This window comes from Struthio camelus, chromosome W (assembly GCF_040807025.1).
Source record: "Struthio camelus isolate bStrCam1 chromosome W, bStrCam1.hap1, whole genome shotgun sequence".
Classification (NCBI taxonomy): Eukaryota; Metazoa; Chordata; class Aves; order Struthioniformes; family Struthionidae; genus Struthio; species Struthio camelus.
The window spans coordinates 19609346-19634324 of record NC_090981.1 but is presented as its reverse complement, the minus strand read 5'-3'; the positions used below and the strand labels follow the sequence as shown (position 1 = coordinate 19634324).

General features: G+C 40.7%; 1 protein-coding gene across 8 annotated transcripts in view; it reads right to left on the bottom strand.

Moving 5' to 3' along the window:
* LOC138060916 (E3 ubiquitin-protein ligase MARCHF3) overlaps positions 1-24979 on the bottom strand; it is a 78180-nt gene that overhangs the window by 36449 nt on the left and 16752 nt on the right. The window contains exon 1 of one of the 8 annotated variants that reach the window (XM_068925768.1): positions 24368-24469. The exons of 6 other annotated variants lie outside the window; for them this stretch is intronic. The gene's annotated coding sequence lies outside the window, so the exon portion shown is untranslated. Of the gene's footprint in view, positions 1-19430; positions 19552-24367; positions 24470-24979 lie in introns of those variants that run through there. One more of the 8 variants, XM_068925774.1, reaches the window with a different exon arrangement.

The following is a 24979-nucleotide window of genomic DNA, read 5'->3' as shown; positions in this document are numbered from 1 at the left end:
TGTCTATCTAATATCCTCCAGGCATACAATTTATTTGTAACCCTAATGAAAAACATTGATTCACAACCGGGACAAAAATTAGTTAAAAATAAGCTGATGTATTGTTCAATCCCCTTCTCAGTGCAGCTCTTCTCCAATGCTGAGCAGCCCAGTCCTTACATTAATTAAAACACATATGTGCAGCCAATATTTGGGAGACTGTCCTTTGTGACAGCCAGTTCTTGCTTCGCGCACATCACATTCTTGGGTACTGCTGTGGCTAGACTAATTGTGGGTAGGTATTTGTGACTAAGTGTTCCCAGAAACTAAATTAAGATTATCTGTTTCATTTCATATAGCCATCACCTTGTAACTGCCAAGCAGAGCTGAACATGCAAAATCGAGGTGAGAAGTTCCCCGTCTCAGCCCCCAAATCCTGAACAACCCAGGCCCCCACCAGAGCTCGGTGTGTTGTCTAAAGGAAATTGTTAGGAGTCTAATGTTCAAAGAAAGCAAGTAAATTGCAACAGGCCAAGGTAGGAAGAAGTGAGGGAATCCAGGCAGTAGCCAGATCTGTTAAATTTTTTCTGTAACTACAAGGCATTAACTGAATCATTGTCATTTGGGGAGAAAAAAAGATGTACCTGCTTATGTTCCTGAACATGTTGTGCTCCTAACCAGCTGTGAACAAACAAATGGTGTCGGGCTCTCAGCCGCTACTTATGTGAGATCTTTCTGGCTTGGATGAAGATGTCCTTGTATAGTCCGGCTTTAGAACGCAGACATACACAACACATCAAATACTGTGACGAAACATAGTCACTCGAATTTGTAATTGCTCATTATTTCACTTTGATTTAGTTGAGCAAAGCATGCAAATCAAACTACCTGGATCAAACCCTATCTGAAACCTGTAGAAATGAGAGACAGCAAGAGCAAGGTGGGGGGAGAGCAAACAGGCATGTGTGCGTATAAAATCTCTTGGAGGACTGTGAGAGTTTCCTATTATTTTCTAAAACCTAACTGGTATCAGAGTATGATTACAATAGTAATGTCAAGTGAAATACCTCCAGTTCTTCTCCCTGCCACACTTTCTGTGGCTCTTGTAAAATGCTGCCTGTTTGTCTGGGCAACACTTGAATGTCAGGCAGTCCAAGAGCAGTTATGAATTAACTCTAAACTGCAGGTCACAGTTGAAAGCCCGCTCTAGCTTTGCAGCCAACAATTTCTCCCAGCGCAAGATATGTCCTTAAAAGTCAGATTACTGTGCCTCTGGGAGACAGCCCTGTGGTCACAGCAAGTGGCTGTCCCCATGCAATGAAGCCAGCTTATAGCTACGAAGTCAGCTTTAAGAGCTTTATTATGGAGGAGTTCCTCCTGTGCTACTGAAAATACTTTGATCTTTCAGGCTTTAGTGCAGCCTAAATTTAAAATAAGCTTTTATATGGGAAACTATCCCTTTATGTTGCAATTGAGCTGCATGGACTGAGAGGTTACAGGCACTGGTAGGGGAAACTTGGAATGGGAAGATTTGCAACTGCATTCATCTCCCTCTTTGCCTTGACAGAGATGCAGGCAATGAGCCAGAGAAGCTACAGTTTCTGCAGTTAGGAAAAAGTGGCTTACCATTTTGCTGGAAGGGGAAAATGTAGAGATAAGATTAAATTTCCAGCTTCTTAAAATTATGATCTGATCATCTTTGGTAGCTCGTCTATTCTTTGTGTTATTAATACCTTGGTGTCTTAATTCGCACCAAGTAGTTCTCCTCCCCCTGCAGCTCTAAACTCCCTCAGATGTAATTTAAGCTCTCGTATTAGAAACTGTTACTACTTGTGCATCCTTCTGAAAGGGGATATCACAAAGAGCATGCTAGCTGATGGCCACAAGACTGTCCCACAGCAGAGCTCTCTGACTCTGCCAGGCTCCTTAGCGTAGGGCAGCAGCCTGTGCAGAGGTCTGGAGTCGTATCACTACCCAGCATGGCTCCTACCGATACCAAGGAGACCCAGGGAGATATTCCCTCTGCAGGCTTCAGGGCCCAGCTGGCCAATCTAGCCTTGGCCAAAGTCATTTGCGGCTGCCCACTGGGTTTTTCTGATTTCCACTGCCTAGGTGAGCGCCTCACGCAGGACAGCCTCCCCCAGAGAGGATGTGCACTAGCAGCCTCATCAGCCCCTGCCTGGCCCTTGCGCCGCTCAATTTAGGAAGAGGCAGGCTGAGAATTTCTGTAGTAGTTCATAAAGTCTCCAACGGAGTGTCCACAGGGCTGGCTTATTTTATTCTGTTCCACAGAGATTTGAGCTCAAAGTGAATCAAATGTAAAAGAGTAATTTAATGGTCCAAACAGCCCAAAGGACAAGGCTGTAATGCTGTCCTTGTGTGAAGATAATATGATGACTTTGTCAATACTGAGAAGCTTAAACACACCCTGTATCTTTACTAATTCTGGCTACAAACGTGAACCGCTACAGCTTTTTATTTCCAAACATTTTATAGATAAATGCATTTGATCCTTTTCATGATCAGCCTAAAGCGGATAAGCAAACAACTAACACTGACCTTGTGTCACAGTTATGATTTCTTTCTTTTTAAACCCTTCAGAAAACCAATTATCTCAACCCTAAGCTACTTAGGACAAGAGTAATCTTCCAGTCTTCAGCCCACTGGGGCTTGTAAAGCATCTGGCTATGGGGGAAACAAGATTGCCCTTGACTCTTTCTAATGCGGCAACTGCAAAACAAACTGTTTCCGTTTTTTTCACTCCACCCTTGGCAAAAATCAACTGCCACAGTCCACCAACAAAATCTCCATCAGTCAACTGGAGCTACTCCTACAGCATTATAGAAGAGCAGGAATATGCAGGAGTTACACTGCAGTTTGCATTTTCAAAGAATCGTACAAATATGAATAAAGGATGGATCAGATCCTCGACTTAATGTGATCAATATGATTTAACTTCAGCTGAGGGCCACTTTCTCTGCCTAAGAAAAAGGGGGGAAAAAAGCTTTAAAAAGGCCTCAGAATGGAGCTAAGGCATGAAACCTTTTCCAGGGGCTCACACACTAATAGGAAAAGCCATACAGATAAGAAAACATTACAGACTACTGCAGCTGTGACCTCGCTTCACGCTGTTCTCTTTCCTGAGATAAGGCACCGGTCAACTAGATTTAGCAGGGGCGTACTGGAGCTCAGTTTTGTGGCATAAGAAAAGGAAGATCTCTTACATTTCAATTGAAATCTAAACATCTTGGATTATTTCTTCTTCCTTCACTTCACTGATAGCAGTTTAATGGAAGATGTGCAGCATGTTTGCCTCCTCATGAGCAAAGAAAACCAAGCTACGGTAGGCATCAGACACTGACCGTCCCAGAGCGACAGTCATTGTGTTTGAGTGTGCCATTTCAAAGCATTTGTCAGGTGGAAAATCTCTGAATCACACATTGGTCTGTAAGAATCCTATTGCAAGGAGCTGGTTGGATGTCCACAAGAAAATCACAGGAAGGCTACGCAGCTGCACCTGCCACTGCTGCTGCACCATGCTCTTGACCGTCCTCAGACTTATCCCCAGCAGCTGCTCTCCGTAGAAGTTGGATGGGCCATGGGGATGTTTGGCTCCGCAGCACCAGGAGCATTAGCTCTTAATTTTGCCCCTCCAGAGGGACAAGTTAGAAGTAACAGGAATGAGGAAGACAGCCCCAATGAAGAGTGACAGTTACTGCATGGTACTACATGCTGATCATTGGATAAAGATTAAAATGTAGGCTATAATCCCACTACAGGGGATATGGTACTTTGGTTCTATATTAGCGTTTTATAAAGTACCAAAACTAAAATACTTCCTACTGCCTGATCTGTACTAATTTCATAACAGCAGTTATTCATTTGTGTTTACTGTCACATCCTAATAAATATCACCGTCAATAAAAGTCTTACGCCAATTGTCTGTATCCTTTGGCTCACCTTGTGTGAGGCTTGCCTATTCATCATGACTGTCATTGCTAAGCCAGGAAGCGGTCTCTCTCTCTTGCTTGCTTTTTTCATCGTAGGCACTTCTATGCAGAAACCACATTTACAATTTTTGTGTGTTAAGTTTTTAATATGTGCCCAGTCTCACCACAGTTGTGGGGCAGACTATTAGAAGTGTAAGACTATTGACAAAAGCAATGGTCAGCTACATCTCAAGGAGCTCTTCTCCCTACTCCCAAAGAGGAATTTGCGCCTGCTCATTTCTAAGTGCATTTCATGCACTTGAAAGCTGGGCCAAGTGACACCAGTTGCCATCTCTGTCGACGGGAAGGAAAGAGCTGCTTCTCCTTCCTTAAACTGCTCCTCATAAAAGACATGCGACACTCGAGCAGAAGCTTATTACGGTCCTCCAGCAAATACCATGATCCGTGCAGATTTATTTCATGGCTTTGTCTATTTTCCTACATTCTGGCAACCCCCAGTCTTGCAGGGATTGCCTCAGGGCATGACTTGTGTCCACTTCTCCCACAGAAGAATCAATGTGAAAACAGTAAGTAAAATCAAATTAAAGACCCCATGAGAGTCAGTGTGTCCCATCCAAGCCATTATGCTGCTTCTGCATGTAGCCCTGGTAGTTAGACAAGGCTATTTGGTTCTCAAAATTCAGAAGTTTTGTGTAACAACTCAACCTAGAATCATGCCATTGGGAAAAAAAAAAAAAAAAGGAAAAAAGGATGCCGAGCACACAAACACAGGAAAAAATATTGATGAAAGCAGCAGCCAGAAATATGTGTTATCCTACGAAAGCGTTCACCTGATTACCGTGAAAGGGCTTTGTGGGTTTGGGAGTCATTCAGTTTAGAGCAGAAATAGCGCAATGTTATGCAGCGGGTAATTTCACAGGACGAGGAGTGAGAAACTCCTTGCAGGAGCTGTGGGAATGGGCATGGAAACATGCCATAGCCTGAAATTTCATTATATAAATCAATCAATGCATTCTTTTGGAAAACAAACATGATAGCGGAAAGTTAAGCGTGAAGATAATATGAAACACCAGGGTAGTATCGCGCTGATGCCTACTGTGTGCATGAACGGTGAGAGTTTCTAATTTTGCTAGCAATGTTGGTACGTAAGATAAAACTCAGTAAAGATCTGCAAGTATCAAATTAGATCCTTTTTCGGATCTAAGAAGAAGTGACCTAAGCATTTTCAGATTTTTTTAGAAAGTGTTAGACTAAATATTTTGTCTTGCTTCTCATTTGGTAACGTCAGCAATGATTAATCACCGCTACATACCATTCAATAATTAAAGCCAGATGATATTTCAATTTTCTTTTAATAATATTGTGTTCTCTTGCTAGTTTCTTCCTTTAAAATAAATGTCCTCCAGCCAGTTAATTAACATTCATTTTTCTAGGATCTGTTCGGAATAGGACTACACTAACTCTTCAGGTGAAAGTAATTTATAGACTACATTATCCTAAGTTATTTTCTATTATTTTGCCCTTGGCGGAGCAGTGTTGCAATGACAACCAACAAATTAGAACAGGTCATGTTAACAAGATTGTTCATTTACTGCCTTCTGCTACCAAAAAACTTCACAACTCTATTAAATAAAACTGAATAGCAACGACTACCAATTCTGTTTTTCATCCACAAAGAACAGACACTGCTGATAATAAAATCCTCAGTTCAGTGAGCTGCTGATTATTTATTATTACTATTTTTATTAAAGAATCAAACCTCAGATCCATGCAACTCATAATTTTTCCATATAGCTTTTCTTCTAATGATGTTGCCATGAAAGAGCTTGATTCTGAGTTAGCCTGAGTGGGTATTTTGGACACTTGCAAAGTAGTTTTTCTGCCACGTCACCATGGAGCAGCATTTACAGAGAAAAAGGTCCCATAAAACCTCAGGTTTAATCTAAACTGATTATAGTCTTTTACACGTGTAATAGGTGACTTTTAGGATCAGTATACTTTGTCCAAGTAGCACGTGTACACTATCCCACTGTTGCTAGTGCTGTGGTGTGCAAAGACCTTGAGATAGGACTTCTGCTACAGTCAATGGGATTTTCACACAGACCCTCTGAACCTGTTTTTACAATACAAGAGCTTTTGTTTCTGTTACACCCTAGCTGGTGGAAGTTAACTTTTGTGTTTAAATTAGAAGGATAATAGAGCAAGAAAAAGCTTTCTCAAGAAATTGTGCGTGTTTATGCTTCATTTTCACCACTTTTTAGAAGCACTTATAGTTAAACTGCAAGAAAAACACGAGGCAAAACTAAGACTTTTGGTAACGTGATGCCTACTTTCAGGCAATTTTTTGAGAAGACAGGCTATCCTGGAAAACTCAGGAGAGTCTAGAGAGCTAGAGATGGGACGTGTTACATCACGTTACCAATTCATTCATTTTGGTTCCAGTTTTGGAATACTTTCCTGGAATCTCAGTATGCCAAGTTTTAGGAAAGAATAAAGCATTTCACACGTGGATACTTTTGTGCACACTTGAAAAGCAGATAAAATAGTTAACTGAACTTGGATTCTTGGTCATCATGCACCGCTTTTCCTTTAATATCTGATAAAGTAGTGTTAGCTTTCCTCCTTCACTGACAAGCACTGTAACTTACTGCTTAATTGATTAATAGGGACTATTTATTTTCAGAGCGAAATCTACTTTCTCGGGGCATTTCAGTATCTTGTATGAAAAGTTTTGTGTTTGTCAGAGAGTGGTGGAAGTAGTCTGAGCTTGGTGTGTGGGCAGAGGCGGGGGCGGTCTATATTTCTCGATCTTTGGTCTCTTTCCCCCTGAATGCTTGCTATGGTGCTGTGGGGGACTAGTTGCAATACTGTCTCCGCCAGTATTACATTCCTCAATTGATATCTGCTGTGATCCATTGTTTCAGTCCTTTTGCCAAACACACAATTTTATTTTATTTTCCTTTATTTTATCCTCGTCTTTAAAAGAACAGACGTATGTATTTCTCAGCAGCCGTCTTTGACCTGATTGCATATGTAAGTATTTATTTACTTTCCACAAGGGCTGAAGTTAACAAAAAAGAATGCTATTTTTAATTTCAGACTTTAAATTTTTAAATAATTGCATCCCAAGGCACTATACAATAAGCTATAATGCAGAACAACAGCCTGGCTTGTTTCCAAAGCTCATTGTAACGGAGAGGAGCCTGGCAGCTTGGCCCTGTGACATGCTATTGGCCTGGCCCAAGAACCGCAGGAGGCAAACAACACCTGAAAACAATGACAGCATTTTTAAAGCTCCAGACTGGGAAAAACCCAGATTTTTTGTGAACTGCGTGACAGGAACAAAGCACAGCAGCAGACACTGAGGCGTACTCAGCAGGAGAGGGTTTAGTTAGGCACAAATCCAATAAGGTAGCATAAAGAGAAGAGAGGAACAAATAAAACCTTCCTTTTCTAGTGACCAACCCGACGAAGTCTAGATATTTCCCCAGGAACCTCCTATCTCCCTCCAGGAGCCCTCGGCATTTTTGTCCCTCTAGGGATGTGCTGGGCACCAGGGCAGGAGGCTGCCAGTCACTTCCTTGCCTAATTTAAGAAGCACTGACATCAAAGTCTGGTGTTACTCCTCTGCACATCTGCTGTCCCGAACGTTTGAAACATTACCTTTGGCTCTTGCTTGCTCCTAGCAAACCCATTCGCTCTCACTTGGCTCTGTCATTAAGGTGACGGACCCTTAAACGTTCTCCATTAGCCCCCACCACTGAGACGCTACCTAAGTCACGCTGGTCCTTCCTGTGCTACATCTCTTTTTCCTAAAATTCTCATTACATTTTCCCTTCTATTTGAATAGCTAGAAAACATCCACTCTGATCAGGCATCTATAACTACACTCTGGCCCTACTGACTTTAAAGAGATATTTGGTACAACCTTCAGTTTGGCCAACATTTCCTGCTGAGAAGCAGGCCTCATTACATCCGTCACCATCACCTTACTGCTTCTAACGGGGTCGTGTCTGTGCGTCCGTAGCCTCTTGACAAGATCAGAGACCCTGGATACCTGCAGAATAGGCTTGGAAACCCAGTCTACTAACCTAATGAGAAATGCTTATAATCCTAAAAAATAGAATTTACACCAGATAAACTTAGTTCCTTTGTGCCAGTTGACTAAGTTACTAGCATGCTGTTTCTGCCTGTAGCTTCCCTTGATATTCAGCTCTTTTGTGTGTTTTGGTAGGTACTTTTACTTTCACTACCTGAAAGTTTAGGAATATTTAGAAATTCCAAGTCGGTCACAAACTGCACATACCAGGCTTGAGACAGACAAGAGCATTTTGTTTAGCAGTTTCTGCTGGGTTAGAGAATGTCAAAATTAAAGTTATGCTGCAGCCAAACTACAGATTAGCTGCCACAGCTCCGGAGCGCGACAGTGCAACACAATTTAGCTAACCATCCAGCCGATCTTACAAAAGGTGAATCAAATTTCGCTTTGTGCTCTTCTGGCTCTGCAGCTGTGTCGGTGGCATTTGCGTAGCAGAGGGACAGGTGCTTCAGGGACTGCTGAAGTGCAGAGCACAAATGCATTTGATCAGTGAAGTAACCAAGAAGCACCTGGAAAGCTGGGAATGCAAATGGAGGGCTTGGACTTCTGCCAGTGAAAAGTACCTAAAGGACATGCTTGGTACCCTGACTTCCTTTCTGCAGGATAGGCCTTTCCCTGCTGGGCTCTCCAGCGGACGTTTGGTATCCCAGCAAGCTGGGAGTGCTCCCCTCTTCTTGCTGGGGGATGGAGGCTGGGTTGAGCAAGAAGCACCTTTTTACATGGAGGCATCAGGAAGTGCTGTAAATGGTAAGTGCTGTAATAACCTTAAAGCTTCTGGAATCTTCAGTAAAAGAAACATCAAGTTTTAGTAGCCACTTTGCTCAAAAGTGGTGAAAGATAACTTTGTGGTATAAGTGGCTAGCACCAGGTGAAGTCTCAGGCAGGCACAGTTATTTTGGCCTTTGCTTTCCTGATGGGCACTGAAGTTGCAGTGGAGAGTGCTGCTCAGGATGGTTCAAAGGGACCTAGGGTCTCAAGTGCCAGAGAGTGAGTGAGTTTCCTCCTCCCAGGCTGTGCTGGCAATGACCGCGCGGGTTGCTGGCGCGCGGGCAGGAAGGCAGCGCTCGCTATGCCAGCGTAGGTGCGTTTGGTAATAAAAAAGAACTTGTTGCTTCAGCTGCACGTCTGCGCAAACGAAGAACCTTGCGTGTTCTGCCAGTGCGGGCAGCAACTAATCGTAGGGCTTGTAAGAAGGCTGACACCGCTGAAAAAGACTAAGTGCAAGTCTGTGACATTGTCCTAGCTGTTCTCTTGCTAAGCGTGCAGTCCACCTCAAATTTAGGCACTCACATCCATAGACTGTGATCAATGCAAGTGGGCAATTGTCAGAAATGGGGAGCAACAGCAGTCCTCTGCTCTTGGGGAGGCCGGTCCCATTGCTTTGTGAAAAGCTCTTAAAAAAAACCAACCCCCTTGCATCTCCATGAGCTTAAAACAGAAGCAGCTGCTTTGTGTGCCTGGTGGCCCTGTATCCCCTTGGCATCGGAGACTCGTTTACTCTTTGAGGAACTTCTGAGTTGGTTTGGTTATGGCAGGAAAAAACTGCCGAGCACAAGGTAGGTTGCATTATTAAGTAGTAGTTGAAGAACTTCCCCATAGTGAGACTTGCTTCTGCCTCTGGGTCTTGTTTGGGGTGGGCCAAGTCTTTCCAGGGAAGAGAAAACTGCAGAAAGGGTGAAGAAGTAGAGGCAAAAACTGTTTCCTGCCCCCTGCAGAGGGAACCACTTTAGCAGTTCAAGAGGGGGATATTGCAAGATGTTTTAGCTGCAAATTAAAGGTAGAAAATGCTCGAACTGAAAATGAGAGTCCTTTTAAGGAGCAAGGACTACCATTGGATTACTATCAAGGGGTTTTATGCATCTCCGTCACCTCAAACTTTTAAATGAGGACTGGATCTCTTAGATCCAAAAGAGAAATCTGATTTTGTTTAACATGCTGGCATTTGCGCTTATGTAGCTGGGGAAAAAAATTTCTTCCATTGGCTTTATGGTGCGATCTTCTGCAGGTACTCAAATGGAAATCAAACTCTGCTTTGAAAGGACTAATTCCCTGCCCTTTGCCCCAGAACATTCCCACAAGGGAAGACCTGACACATCAGTGTGGCACTCATTTTACAAAGCTACAGACTGATAAGGGAGCTCTGATAAATGAATTAAGGAAAGAAATGGATCATAATGTCAGTAAAACAGATGCAAGATTTCAAGGCCTTGGGAATGAATGTCTTGTTACAGTTTAACCTATCTTTAGAGCAGCAGGTGGAAGAACAGGTTTGTGGTGTGTTAACCCAACCCTTTTAAAGTGACTAAATATTTAAACGAGTAACTGTGGAGATTTTTTTTTTTGATCAGTTACCTACTCTCTCTCTGTATTAGTTTAGAATTAAAATCTGAACACAAGAAAGGCTGATAGATCTGATACCCATGTTTTGCTTAGAAATTGTAACATAAGGCCAGAAAAGCATGTGGAAACAATGAACAGTACTGTTTCTTGACCACAGTTTGTCCCAAAGGACAGAGATGATTTAATCCTAATGAGTATATCTCTTTATGAATGTCTCCTGCTTTACTAGAACATGCTGAGCCAATGCTGCAGAAGTGTGTGCCCAACTGAGTAATGCAAAAAGAAAGCGCCAAATACTTGTAACCCATTTGCTTATTTGAACTCTTCCCATCCTTGCTATATGGCTTCTCTGAACTCGCAGTAGTAAAATCCAAAGAAGATTTGCTTTGCATTTCCCATAGAATTACAGAGCTGTTTTGTTTGCCAACTGCAATTAAGTTACTTGAGACTCGCGCGTGGATGAGGACTGCGTTTTGGGGGCTCTTCCTGTCACTAGCTGAATACCAAATGCTCACACAAGGCTTTGTGTATATAAATAATCCTCATGTAGTTAACAAAACACAATACAATGTGGATACAATAGACTTCTTGGATGAGTCTAAATGGCCGTGGCAGCACTGAGTGTGTGCCTGTACTGGTGCTGCACAAAACTATTTCCTTCATTTAGTTTTGTATAACCTGGCATTCCCAAAGTGCTGTTTTCTCCAGATTATTATAGGGCTAAATAAATACAGAGTTCCTGTTTATGCTATGAATACGCGGGTGAGTGCTTAGCATACCGAATTCAAATGCAGGGATACACAATCATCCTCTCCTATCTAGATGCACCTTCCTACTGGGAGAAGATCTAATACTCTTGTCTGTCTGAGACTTTGGGCATGTGTCTTCTCCAGTCCTTTTGCATAAGTTTATGCACTGAAGTGGGAGCTCCTTATACTTCTGAGCAGATGAGGTGGCTGCTAAATATCATATGACAAAGGACATCTGTAAACTGGAAAATGCATCTTGAAGTTTAGTAATAAATTTGCCAGTAACACCTATGGGAGAATTTCTTGCCCTTATTAAATAGAATTAAGAGGAGAGCCTATATAACTCTGGAGACTCTGAACTAAAAATTTAGCATGATGAGGTGGTTACCCTATCCCCCTTCCTGAATTTTGATCACTTAAGAAGTCTTACCTTTGCAATTATACAGACTGCATGAGCTGATGTGCTTTAATAGAAACTCTACTCTAGCAAAACACAGACAATTACTAGATGATATATAGTCAAACTTTTAACAGGTTTATACATCACTGTCACTTCTCTGTCTGGTCTCAACTTTGAAATTTCAAATGCTACAGCTATCAGAAATCATTATTCCTGTCCTACAAAGCTACTATGCTTACTTCCACAAAATCTTGACAGTACTGGCATGAAAACTTTGCATGGAGATTTCAAAGCTTAGTATGCCTTTTAAAAAAAAAAAAAAAAAAAAGCAATTTCAGAAACAGCTTCCCTTCCCTTCCTAGCTGTCTTGAAAGATCTCATATAATCAATTTTCTTTCATAAGTTTTTTTCAAAAGAACAAATACTGTAGATTGAAATCCTTTGCTCTCCAAATCACAGTCATGTACTTTATATCTGAAAAGTAATGTATGCAAAGTAAAACCAGGAAGCAAGCATCACCCTGGCTTATTCTTTTTCTTTTCCTCTAAATCCCAGCTGGACCAAAGGAAGAAGGACAATTCTTAGGCTATAGTGCCCTGAGCACCTCTGGATGCTAGCAGTTCAAAAACAAACATATGCTTTCCAGATAGGTTTTCATATTTTTTGGAACTTTTTCCATGCTGTTTCATAAATTAAATACCTTAAAAACTTGGGAAAACATACCTGTGAGACCTCTGCAATGACTAATTGTGCATACAAACTGTACAGCCTGTAAACTTGTTCCCGCAAAGGTTTTTCAAATGGAGAAAAATTAATTCTTCATGAGTTGCATCACCCTTCCAAATAACTTGGGATTTTGAAAAAGCATATTACTACAGAAACTTTTGTACCAGCTCTAGCTCACAGATGTCTCAACTAATGGCTCAATGAGTTCAGTTACAAGAAAATCCAGAAAGGACAGAATTGATGAAACAATCAAGTATGTTCCTCCAGCTGGGAGCAGTCTTAGGCTCTTTATGGATATCCAGCTTTTGTTAGTATTAAAGCATTTGATTAAACTGAAGATGTCTGTGCTGCACCCAGTGCTGCTGGTAGAGTAAGCAGAAGTTAACTGCAATCTTGTGCTATTTTATTAAACACTTAAAATTGTTATTCTTTCATCTCTACAGATTTCTCGCCCTTTTAGCAGAGCCACAATCATCTGAGCATTTACATCTGCCTACTGCTATATTCTTAAGGCCCCTGCTTGTGCACGCAAAGCTGCAGCTCTTTGCTGGTCATTAAGGCTGCAATTTTTCTTTGAGCTAGAAGGGTTAGATGTGTGACATCCATTAAGAAAACTGCATGGCCAGAAAGAGGGTCATAAAAAGGCAAAAGGCAATTGCAGCATTCTGCATCCCAGAGAGTAAGTGCATCTCTTATGGAGCAATCTGTAATATTTGGTTATCTTTCTTTCTATGAAGGGAGGAGAAAAAAGTGGGGGGGGGGGGGGGAGAGGGAAGGTGTCCCATTCACAGCCAGGTATCTTCTACTGCCATTAAACATCAAACCATAGCCAAAGCATTACACCACAGCTGCTCATGGCACTTTATCGTGATAAAACGAATCACAGTATCCAGTGAACAACAGATTAAAGCAAGTCCTCTCTGCTTTCTCAGCCTCTTTATGATTCCTCCTCCTCCTCCCCTTCCCCCCCCAGTTCACCCCCAAAGCCTCACAGCATATTTTGGTGCCTATTATTACCACTTAAAGTGTGTCTAGCCATGAGTGAGGTGGTCTGTCATGCTAAGGGCTGTATATTGCACAGGTGACTGCATGACAGCTACAAATTACTGAGTTTTGAAGGAAGTTTAATATCCAAAGTTGTACTTCATCTTTTTTTGGAACCCCCAAAACCTTTAATTTTTTTTAACTGAGGCCCTAGAAAACATGTTCCAAAAAAGAGGGACTCCTCTGCTGGAGAGAGAGACCATCTACTAGACATGTTTGTCAGCATAAGCTTCACTAGCAGATAAATTAGAATTCAAAGTTATTTTATGCTTTGGGCCTGTTGGCTTCATCTACTCTCTCATCTCCCATTTTCCTTATAATCTAGCCAGTGAGCCAGCACACATGGTGGTAACTCACATAAAGTACAGACAGCTGCATGATTGAGATGCCAAGCTCAGAAGTGTATTTTCCTGCAACTGAACGATTGTTCGCTGAGTCGGTGTTTTATCTTGTGCATTGTGACTGTACCCTGGAAGCACTAGGAAATGCATATATCTGTTAAAATCCTGACAGCTCACTGAGAATCCTCTCTCCTGTCCGTCCTCACCTTACTGAAGCAATAATAATGGGAATTCAACCAAAAGGACTCTTTCTGCCAGGTCACTTTGCAACAAATGCATTTTACAAGGCAGTGAGTCTTACCTAGTGATGGCCAAAGAGACCTATTTTTCAAAAATATTATTTTTTGAATATATTTTTCAAAGTAAGTTGTTAACCTTTGTGTTTTTAATTTAGACACTAACTTGCACTTGCTATAATTTACCCTGAGGACTACTGCAGGTACAGCACTCTTAATGTTGCAGGGTGGGAAATGCTGTTCAGTAGCTTTTGCATTACTTAATCAAGCAGTAATGAATTTTGAGGGGGCTATTTTCTAAAAAAAAAAAAAAAAGTTCAGATAAAAAGCTGATACATGCTTGTAAAAAATTACACCATTGGACAAACTGGAATTCTTATTGGCTATTTTTTGCCTTTCATTTCTTTGAGAAATGAGAAATCCCAGATACAAGGTAAAATGTTTGTTCTTTTCAAGCATACTAAGCATGTGCAATGCTTTCTCCCCTGATTTAGATAGACCAGCGCTTGGTAAATGCCAACACCTAATTCAAAGGAACAGTGAAAAGTAGCTGTCCTGTGCAACACCCTTACCCAGCAGGTGAGCAAAATGAAGTGATGCTGAGCACTGTCATATTTGTGCATCCCTCTAAAGCACACAGAAGGGGCAAGTCCTTAAAAATGACCCAGCGTAGCAGTAATAATACAATACTTGGGACTAGTGAATGATGAGGGACTTGTGACTCTAGTTCCTACAAGCCAGGGAAGTGTGTGAAACAGCAAGAATCATCTCTGCTGCCATTCCTATTAAAATCTTCCCTGCTCTTAGTTTAAAGGACAAAAATCCTTTAAAGAATTCAGTTTAAAGGCTTATTTGTGGTGTGCTGAACAACACTGTGTAAACTGACTTCCTGTTTAATTCAGAAGGATGTGTTAACTTTATCCCCTTGGCATTCCTTGCTCCTATTCCCCCCACCGCCCTTTTTTTGAGTTACTTTCTTCCCCAGTTGAGTTCAGTGAACTTCATGTTTTCCCTTTTCTCTGCTTTGTTTGTGTCGTCTTTCCTTTCCCAGTTCCTTCCCCTCTTGAGCGTAAACTTTGCCTCTGTGTGCTATAATTCTGTTTTGTAAGGGGTCGTCTTCCCCGTTACTGCCAACCAACCATTCCCTTCTCCCATTTTCTATATGTGGCACACAGAGCTCCAGCATCTTGGAGTCAGAGTTCAATCAATTCAGCTATGAAAAAACAGATTTAAGCAAACATATGTAAAGCTAAGCTGCTTTCCCACCATCTAGTTCAGGGAAAGGAGTAAGATACTAGGTTTTGAACCTAAGCTGTATCCATGGATTTTTGCTTTTCAAGTCTCTTTCCCAGAAGCCTCCAGCTAGGAAGTTTCTAGGAAAAATTAAAACTCCCACATCATAATCTGATTATTGCAACACAGACCAGTTCAATTTCTTTCTCTTCCCTGACCATCCCTTTTCCATCACATAATCTTCCGGTCGCTGCAGGAGGGGGAGGACAAGTCTCCGCTGCGCTGCCTTTCCCTAGGCTGCTTTTAATCATTTTCTCTGGTGAATGATTAAAAGCAACCAGCAGCCTGCAGCTTCTGCTGAGCTTAGTTCGGCTTAATGGGAGCTTCACACTGGTTGTGTTAGAGCAGGACATGATTTAGCTGGAGGGACAGGCAGGAGAATGACTTGTTAGTTGCGCTGCTGCCATCGTGTTTTTAACACATCACTCCTGGAAATCCTTACGCTTGCTTAATATCTGACAGAAGTTTAGGGATGGTGTTGGCTGGAGCTGTCCAAGGCACGGGGAGACGGAGCTGCCTGACCTCGTCCTGCCTGAAGACTGGTCCTTGCAACCAGAGAAAGTATTCTGATAAATCTTTCTATATTTGTACGGTTGTCTTTTTCTTCTTCCTAAAGTCTACATGTAAATGTTAGAAAAGTTCTAACAAACAACTGCAAATATTTGCTCCTCGTTACAACAATGAAAAATGTCCAGTGTTTCCAGGGAGAACAGAGTTAAGGCAAGACTGAAATTACCCATGACTTAAGGCTGACATGGAAGGCTGCCAGTATGGATCTCAGCCCATAAAAAAGATGCATAAATGAGAAGAGAATGTGTTGATGCACTCAGTCTCTCTTTTCACATAGAAAGACCTAGCAGTATCACTGTGAAAGTACATCTCTGCTTTTAGGGGGGGGAAAAAAAAAAACTAGACACTTGACTTCTCCATTTCGGAATTGGGAATCCTCAGAGAACTAAAAAATTACTTTGATTATAACATTTTGCAAGGGAAATCCAAGTAAATAGAAGGGAAAAAGAATTTTAAACATGAGGTTTGGAGGTTTTTAAATCTAACTAGTCTTTAATAAAAAAATAATGTGCACAGAGAGCTTTATGAAAGACTGTTCCCTGCTCTTCCAAGCAGAGGCTGACTGAACTCTTATTCCAACTTATGATTATTTCAATGAATCCTCCACTGAGAACAACAGGAAATTGAAACAAATACCACATTCCCACCCCAGACATTTAATAAAAACCCTTTCAGATTCTTTTTAAGCTTGAGAAGATGAGGAGACACAAAATACTTCCTTGCTTCTCCTTTAATACTATCTCTCTGTGTAGGAAGAACTTTCTTTGTTAGCATGCATTGAAACTCTGCAGCTATCTCCTGCCAAGTTAGAGTTCTGAATCCCCCTCCTTTTTAAAAAAAAAAAAAAAAAAAAGACCAGGATGTCACGGGAATTCAAATATATTCTCATTCCTGTTGCACAAATCTGTTTTTTTGATACCCTGAGTCATCCTGTAAATCCAACCTAAAGTATTTTTGCACAAGGTTTAGAGATATATTTAGATATATTTTCATAGCAGAATAAATGTCCAGCCAAAACAGTCAACATCATCTTGGGCAGCAGGATGAAATTTGGTCATAACCCTTGCACACATCTGCAGTTTGGTATAAAACAAAAGACTTGCTTTACTTGAACTTCATTGTTATCCTTTCTACCTTTTTCTGTTTCACTGTGTTCTTGCTGTGCTCCCGAGTGCCTCTGATGGCCTCTGCTGCTAGCCCTAAAGCCAGGCCATGCAAATTCTGCTGTGGTTTTTGCCAGTCACTGTTGTGCAGCTCAATGAACTAGGTTAGGCAGGATGGCCAGCGTGCAGAAGGAGTCAGAGACGTGCATTGCTACTGCAAGTCAGCTTCTAGAAAACTGCGTTCTGTTGCAATGCTAGGAGCTGCTTTTCCATGCTTTACCTTGGAGAAATCGGCCCCATCACCCAGTGATGTGTTGGTTGGATGTGTGAGGTTGTTTGTTTGTTTTAATCTTCTGTTACTAGGGTACAGAGGGGCAGTGCATCAACCTTGCTTTTTGTGAGTTTTCTGCACTTAATCACCAAAAAAGGCATTGGCAACTTGAAACAAAGCCAGTAAGGAATACGGGCACTCAGCAACTCTGAATCAGCTAGTCTCAACTACCCCTTCTGCAAATGTTAGTCTTCAGTTCACCTATAATCCTGTTCTAGCATGCAGCAATATCACAGTATCACCAGATTTAAGACAAACTATTTCACAAGCAGTATAAAAAGATGAGGCACTGGGGTTCTCTTAACAGAGTATGGGAAACCAAACAGTGAATAGTTTAGGCCTTGATCAGTTATTTCATACTTTAAAATTACACACTTCTTAAAAAAAGCCAGTGGGGGGAAAAATAAGCAATGAACCAGATATAGAGACCTTTAATTTGAAAATATGAAAGAAAACTAGCATCAGTTTAAAATTTTAACCTTGCAGAGTTTAAAGAGGAAACACTGGAGGTAGAGGTAGTCTTTTAAATTATTCATGTACCTATTGCTACTTTTTTCATAAACAAACACTGGGTTAGAGACACCATTGACGTTTCTCTGCATAATCTGGTATGTGAAAAGTAGGTATAACATACTGCCATTTGCACTTGTCAGAATGATTACCAAGATGCATGCAGACTGTGAATTAAGTCTCATACCTTTATTTGGGGGTGATTTTTTTCCACTTCCATGCGTTTTTAGCATGTTTCTCTCCTTCCTTAAATTAGATCAGACAACTTTGTATAGAATAATCTATAGATGTAAAATGCTCAAATGCGAATATACAAATACTGTAACTAGTTTCTCAGACTCTGACAAAACCTGTCAGTGTTTCTTCAAGTAATATTTTTATCATTAAAAATATCTAAGACATATACAATATGCTACCTTTGATCCACATTCCTATCTCACTGATTTTTCGACAGCAGCTGTAGCATGGAGACAGGGAGGGGTAAGATATGGCTCAAGGGAGTGATTTCCACCCCATCCCACAGGTTACAAGTGACACCATCTTAAACACAAAAAATGAGCATTTAAAACAAGTCGGGTCAAGCAGAAATTCCAAAACAAAAGCAGAATAGACCCCAAATGCACGGAATAGATTCAGGTTCAGATCACACCAAAGACAGGTAGTGTTAAGGTCTGAGGCTTTGCCTTAGGCCCTTCCTGATTTTTTTTTTTTTTTGGTTCTTTTTTCAACATATATCCTGAGAAACTCAACCACTGCTGTGAATGTCAGTAAATGACTGCTTGCTAAATACTGTAAATCCTACCTGTTAAAAAAAAAACAAAAAACAAAAAACTGAACTAACCAACAATGCATTAGTTGTGGTTTGGCACAGCTTCACTTTGGCTGCCTCTTTTGGATGGAGTGCAGGATTTGGAGAGCTGCCAGTAGCACTGATAAAGTGAACCAAACCATAAAATGTAACACACAGGGGAAGAAAAAAATACTGTTGGCATGAAAATGCTGTCGGCAATAGCACAGCATCCTCGCATACAGTTTTAAACACCCCTATATTATAGTGTAACACTTTAAAAATCTTTAGTATAGTATAAACTTGTCTTTCTTAAATAACAAAAATTAACAGCTGACAACCACTTCCATTATTGCTTCTTTCCCTCATATTCATTAGCACTGTCTTATGTTCCTTGTTAAATACGTTCCCCAGAGTGACAAATGTGTCTAGCACAGTGCATGCTTAATATACCAAGCTAACATAACTCCCCTAAGATTTTTTCAGTGTACTAACTACCATTCAGAATTGATTTACAGCTTGCGCCCATGGCGTTTTGTTCATGCCATGTGAAATCCAGAGAAGCCATATACTCTACTTACTGTGAAAATGCTAACAGTTCTAGGAAAACTGTTTGCCAAGCATGAAAGAAGAGTACTGGTCTCTCAGCCAACACCTGCAATGCAATAAAATGGCTCCATTCCTATTACTGAGCCAGAATAATCAATAGGAGCACACAATAGTTTTTACTTCTGTGTGTGGTGCAAGGATAATTACTCCAGCTTTGGCTCTTTATAGATCTACTACAAACTTTCAGTCAGAGATCCATAATCAGAGGTAACCAAACACCACCACGTGCATGCTACTGCTAATTTGTCTTTAAACTGCAACTCTAACACCTAGGATTTCTAAGTGTTATTCTTGTTTCCAGAAACAATTCGGAACCCCTTACAAATGGTATTCTCATCTCCTTTCTAGATGTCAGCCATATACCTTAACAATGTATGCTGAACGACCATTAGCCAGGCTGGATCAGAGTGCAGTGATATCCAAGATACTTTTGCTCATGTCTCCTAAAGCAGGACCTTCTGTTCTGTGTCCTTGTCTGCCATACTGGAGTATGCATCATGATGGTGGTGCAAAATAAAAGAGGAGAGACATAAAGATGCGATTCAAGGATGAGTTCATTTTTGAGCACAAAAGCGTGATACACAGAAAGTAAGTCATCTTGTATCAATTTGTATTCAAAATGCAGCAAAAAAAAATTAGTCTTGAAAACATGCCAAATATTGCTTTTACTTGCCAATCTTTTGATGTACTTGCTCCAGTGGGATAACAAATTTAACAGCATATCCATCTGCAGCTTGCTTTTCTCATGTGCTGAGAGGAAATAATAAAACCTACAGATTAGCACCAAAATCCTAACCCTCTCAAATGAGGATTCAATGTACGTTAGTAACAGCCTTAGACAAGAAAAAATTCTTATTTGGTTACCTATGTCATTCCTTCCTTCGAGTAAAAAGGCCCAAAAATCTAACTGTAGTTTTGGAGTCCACCAGCAGCTCTGGGGCAGGCTCAGTGTGCCAAGCAGGGATATGGCCCCCTTGCCAGAAAGCAAGTCAGCTGAGACAACCTCTGTGGATCTAAGGGCATCATCTCTAACTGGCCAAATCCTGGCTCTGAGGTGAATCTTATCTGCTTTCACCTACTGCAGATGGCAGGAGTTCACGTATAAAATAGCGAATCCTCTATAAAGGATAGCCTGGATCCATGATTACAGTCACTAAGAAATACATTTTGCTCATATTCCTACGCCTCACTTTCTGAAAGGCCCATAGATCCATAACAGGATTTTTATCAGAAGCAGACAGCTATAGAGGACTTGTAGTAGATAATGCAATAAATGCTTCTTACTGCACTGTCTCTAATAGGGTGAGGCACTAGCATATACTGATAAACAGTTTACTCATCAGCTCTGAAATGCAGACTAGGTTGCCATCTTGCCAGTTTGTTCTCCAAGACTGTGTCTCATTTGACCCAAAAGACATATTAACACCTCTTGCAAACATCTAGCATCCCTAAAGACACAGCCTCTTAATCTTACCTACCTGGCATATTCACTGTCAGATTTGCCTCAGCCTTCTAAGACTTCTGACTCTTTTCAGCTAAACGATAGAGATCAAATGATGAGCTCTTACAACTTAAATGTCCTTACTTCTCTGGGTATAACTTTAGCAGTATGCAAAGTTGTTCCAGAGCTCTACCCATGAGAGTCTAAGACATGAAGACCACAGTGCTACCTCCTGTTGTTTATAATATATGCAGTTGACTTCACAGATGAATGCCTTGTTCATCTGCAGAACTTCTTTGTCAGCATGAAAAATGCTGTGGTACAGTTCTACAGACAGCATCTAATTCTAGTGCTTATCTACCTGACGGGAATTACTGGAGAGAGTGAAAACTGGTAGTGTCTGGTGCTAGAAGCCTTGATGGGGACCACCAAGGATAGGAGAAAAGTAAGATAAAAGAAAGCAGGAGAGAAAGTAGATGAAGTAAGGCAGATACAGAGAGGAAAAGGAAGACAATAGAAGCATGATCAACTAGCAACAATATCCCATCAATTGCAAAAGCTAAATCAGACCAGCAAAAAGTAAAAATATGCTTTTTTGGGGGAGGGGAATAAATTTATAAAGTTAAGAAAATCAACTCAGGCTGGAAAAGTTTAGAAATCAAGAAAGTGTATTCTATCCTTGTAAACGGCCCTTTCAAACTTATTTCTGAAATAAAGTTTTTTGATCACAATCATTTTGCGTACAAGCACTGAAGTAACCTTGAAAAGGAAAGAACTGTGCAACTGAAGCAGCTAGGGAAGTAAAACGCAACGCTAGTGAAAAGAAAAATCGCCGTTCCCTTTGGTTTTCCCATTAAGGAAAACCTAGCGATTGGTGATCATTGCCAAGGGGGATTATAGCCTGCGTGACACATTTGCTGGTAGATTTTCTGGAGGAAATCTGCCTAGCTAGTATGACCTTAGAAGATATCTGGAAGGAATCTGGTCCTTCAACCATTACAGAAAAAGACCGCTGCTATTCTCACAGTATTTAAAATTACATATAGTATGAAAAGCTACAATTCCTTTTTAGCAAAGGATCTGCATTCTAAAATATTACTCAAATCATCATTTTAAGGCAATCATTTCTACTTTACAAATAATAAAGATGAGGTGGAAAGAAACTGCCTGTCTTTCTCCAGACTGTATAGAGAACGAGCAGCAGTGGCAGGAATAAGCCCTGCCTGCCAAGGCTCCTGTTTTAACTGCTTAGACTGAACTTCATCTTCCAAGAGGCTGTGCTACCACAGCAGCAATATTCGATATAACCAAAGTTTAAAAGTGAGATTGAATAATGGCAGGGCTCTGCCAACTTGTAAGGATCATTTGGCATCGCTTTCACTGCTTGCACCTCAGAGAGCACCATACCTGCCTGCCTCTCTCTGTCTCTCTTTCTCTCCAAATCTTGCAGGATCAGACACTCCTCAGAGGAAAGGTATATTTTAATCTCAGCTGTTCTCCTTAGCAAAATAGTAGAAAGATTTACCACTGCTGATTAAACATCTATACCTGCATGGTGAAGATGTCACCTACCCAGACCTTTTCCCTTTACGTGAAAACCAAATGAAGAAAAAGCACTGCCGAGAGAATGGACTGTACAACGCTTACCAATGCTACAGTGAAAGGCACTGGCAGCTGCATGTGAAAGGTTCATGTTGTGAGAAAGGATAGAAAACAGCATGAAGCGCCTAAGAACAGCACAGCAAAAACTCAAAAAAACCCTACGATTTTGCTATCAAGCCCCAGAAGTCTCAAATATTTCCAGTGTACTTCAGGCAGCAATGTTTTCTCCAAGTCTACACTGATACAAGAAGCAAGTGGTACAGAAAAAACTTTGAGCCAGTCAGTATTTGCAAAAATACTGAATGCTGAAGAAAGAAGAAAGGAATTGGGAGCAGGAGAGTCAAAACAAAGTATCTGGTGTCTTTATATCAGCATTAAAACATATGAAGGCAGACAAATTAGCAGACTTCAAATGTCTCTTTGCTGGAAAGAATCAAAGCAACTAGCAGATTTAAACTTCTATCCGCATCTTTTCCATCTTGCCAAATAAGATTAAGCACAAAGTACTTTGTGAAGAGCTGATCCAACACCCACTGAGATCAATGATAAGATAAATGTTACAGGATCAAATCCAAAGCATCTCTAGACGGTGTCTTGCTATCTGCATGAAGTTTTACTGAGCACAGTTAATGTTCACTGCTGTTAAGACTGAATTCCAGTTTGCAGGCTAGCCTGTCCTTACACGCTTCCTCAGATTCCTTCTGGGATCAAACTGTACGTGTCTGATCTAAAGCTCTTTTTCACATGAGAGCTTCAGGTTCAGAATTGAAAGAGTATAGGGAAGGAAAAATATCTGGTATTTTGCTTTGTGTGTTGAAAAGAAATGTGCAAATGCTCAGATTCAGTCCTGGCAATTTCCTTTGTCACATTAAGAGGAAGGGAGAGAGAGTGCTGAAAATATTTATACACAAAAGTTTAGAGGAGGAAAAACCTACCTTCTGCTGTTTCCCACTATTTGTCTATAAAGCCACAGTAAACTGATGGGAAGATCAGAGACAGAGTCAGAATTTAATCTTTCCTAAATGACTAGGGTGTTTTTGTTGACAGGATCTCTTCTTGTACTAATTGACAGTTTTCTGCAAGTCTGTTCTACTCGAGATTTCCTATCCCACTTTAAAAGTCCACGTTGTCTCTAGTGCGAGATTCTGTGGTGACTGCTCTAATACGAAGCAAAAAAATGAACAGACACGAAAGGGGAGGAGTTAGAGTTTTTGTTTAATAGACCATCTGGATCACATAACAAACAAAACTGCCCATTTAATGAGGCGGGACATACTGCTTTATTTGTATTGTATCTTGCAGCTGCTGTGACAGTAAATTCTACATAATTGCAAATTTGTCCACAAATGTGTCTTTACGCAGGTGCGAGAACGCTGCAGAAAAGGTTTATTGTTGCAATTCTTACAGAGTTTTCACATATGGCTATGTTCTCAACTACTTAAGGAAAATAAAAGAACACTCTCCCCTGTCATATTTACAAATGCCCCAAACCCCTTGATCTCTGCTTGAAGATACTTTGATGCAATAAAGGCCCAGGTCAGAAAGCTGCCCATGAATCACAGTTGAAGCTAAAGTCAAGAGAAATAGCAAGTATTCTTCAGCATTGTGCCTGCTGCTGAGAAATACACTAAATCCTAAGACCAGTATTAGCAATTTGTTCATAAGGACTCCCCTTTGGTAGTTATCTTCATAACAAATGCCACTAGGTCAAAATTGTTTTTAGCATTACCAATATGTAGAGAAATAAAGCAAAACAGATAATGATTTTATTTGTTATAGTAAACAAGCAAAAGAAAAGCTATGTTTAGTTGTTTACCAATCTCTTTATATATTTTTCCCTGTAATATATTGGAGTTAATCACCAACAGACACCAGTGAGCTACAAACTCCCTCAGTGAACAAACTTAAACTGTTCTCAGCCCTTTGCGGTACAGTTACTGAACACAAGCCTCTTGGCAGCCAAGCCAACAGCCCTGAAGCTATATTTTTTTAAGAACTATTGTTGTGTTTCTGTTGTTTGTTGCTACTTAGCTTTCTCAGATATTAAACAAAATATTCAGCAATTCAGAGACAATGCAATCATTCTTTTTGCAGGCTAAATGAGACCACAGTCTTTTTTACTATCAAAAACATTAGGCATCTAGAATGGGACACGTACATTAATATGAACTCCCTCTTCCCAAGCTATTTCTTCCTTTTTTTTTTTCCTTTGCCTCAATGACTTCTCAAACTTCTAGACAGTAAGAGGAAACTTTACCATTTGCAGAGCTGTGTATCGGCCCTTGTTAGCTTTGGTGTTCCTCTTGGTAACATATGAAGTCAGAGTCTCAAAATACCCAGTTGGTTTGCAGCAGTTTGTTATCTGACAGTGTAATGAGTAACAGTGCATGTGCAGACCTTTAGCCTTGATTAGCTCTGAAGCTGCAGTTTTGTTCTGGCTTTCCAGAATCTGGCAGCATGTGATAACAAGTACATCACATGCCAAATTACAACAGAACGCCTATGGAATGCCGTGTCTACTTATTCTATATTAGTAGTGGCGTTATAATCAAAGATGATTTGCTTCTGGTTTGCATTTGGCTATGCTAATATGCGAGGTACTTTCCAAACAGGAAAAAAAAAAAGGTAGACTCCCTCTCCTAAAGCATTCATCGTTCAAATCCAAAAAAAGCAACGGAGGTTAAACAAGATGAGATTAAGATATAAGAAAAGTTACTTCAGTACAGGGTGGTCACGTCTAGGCAATTCACCTTTTGTGTTGCTACAGTGATTATTTATGAGATGAGGCTTTTGTTTAACTACAATGGACTGTCAGCTCTAATTATATATAGCTAATGTTGAGAACTACTGCACAAGTGGTCGAGGATAA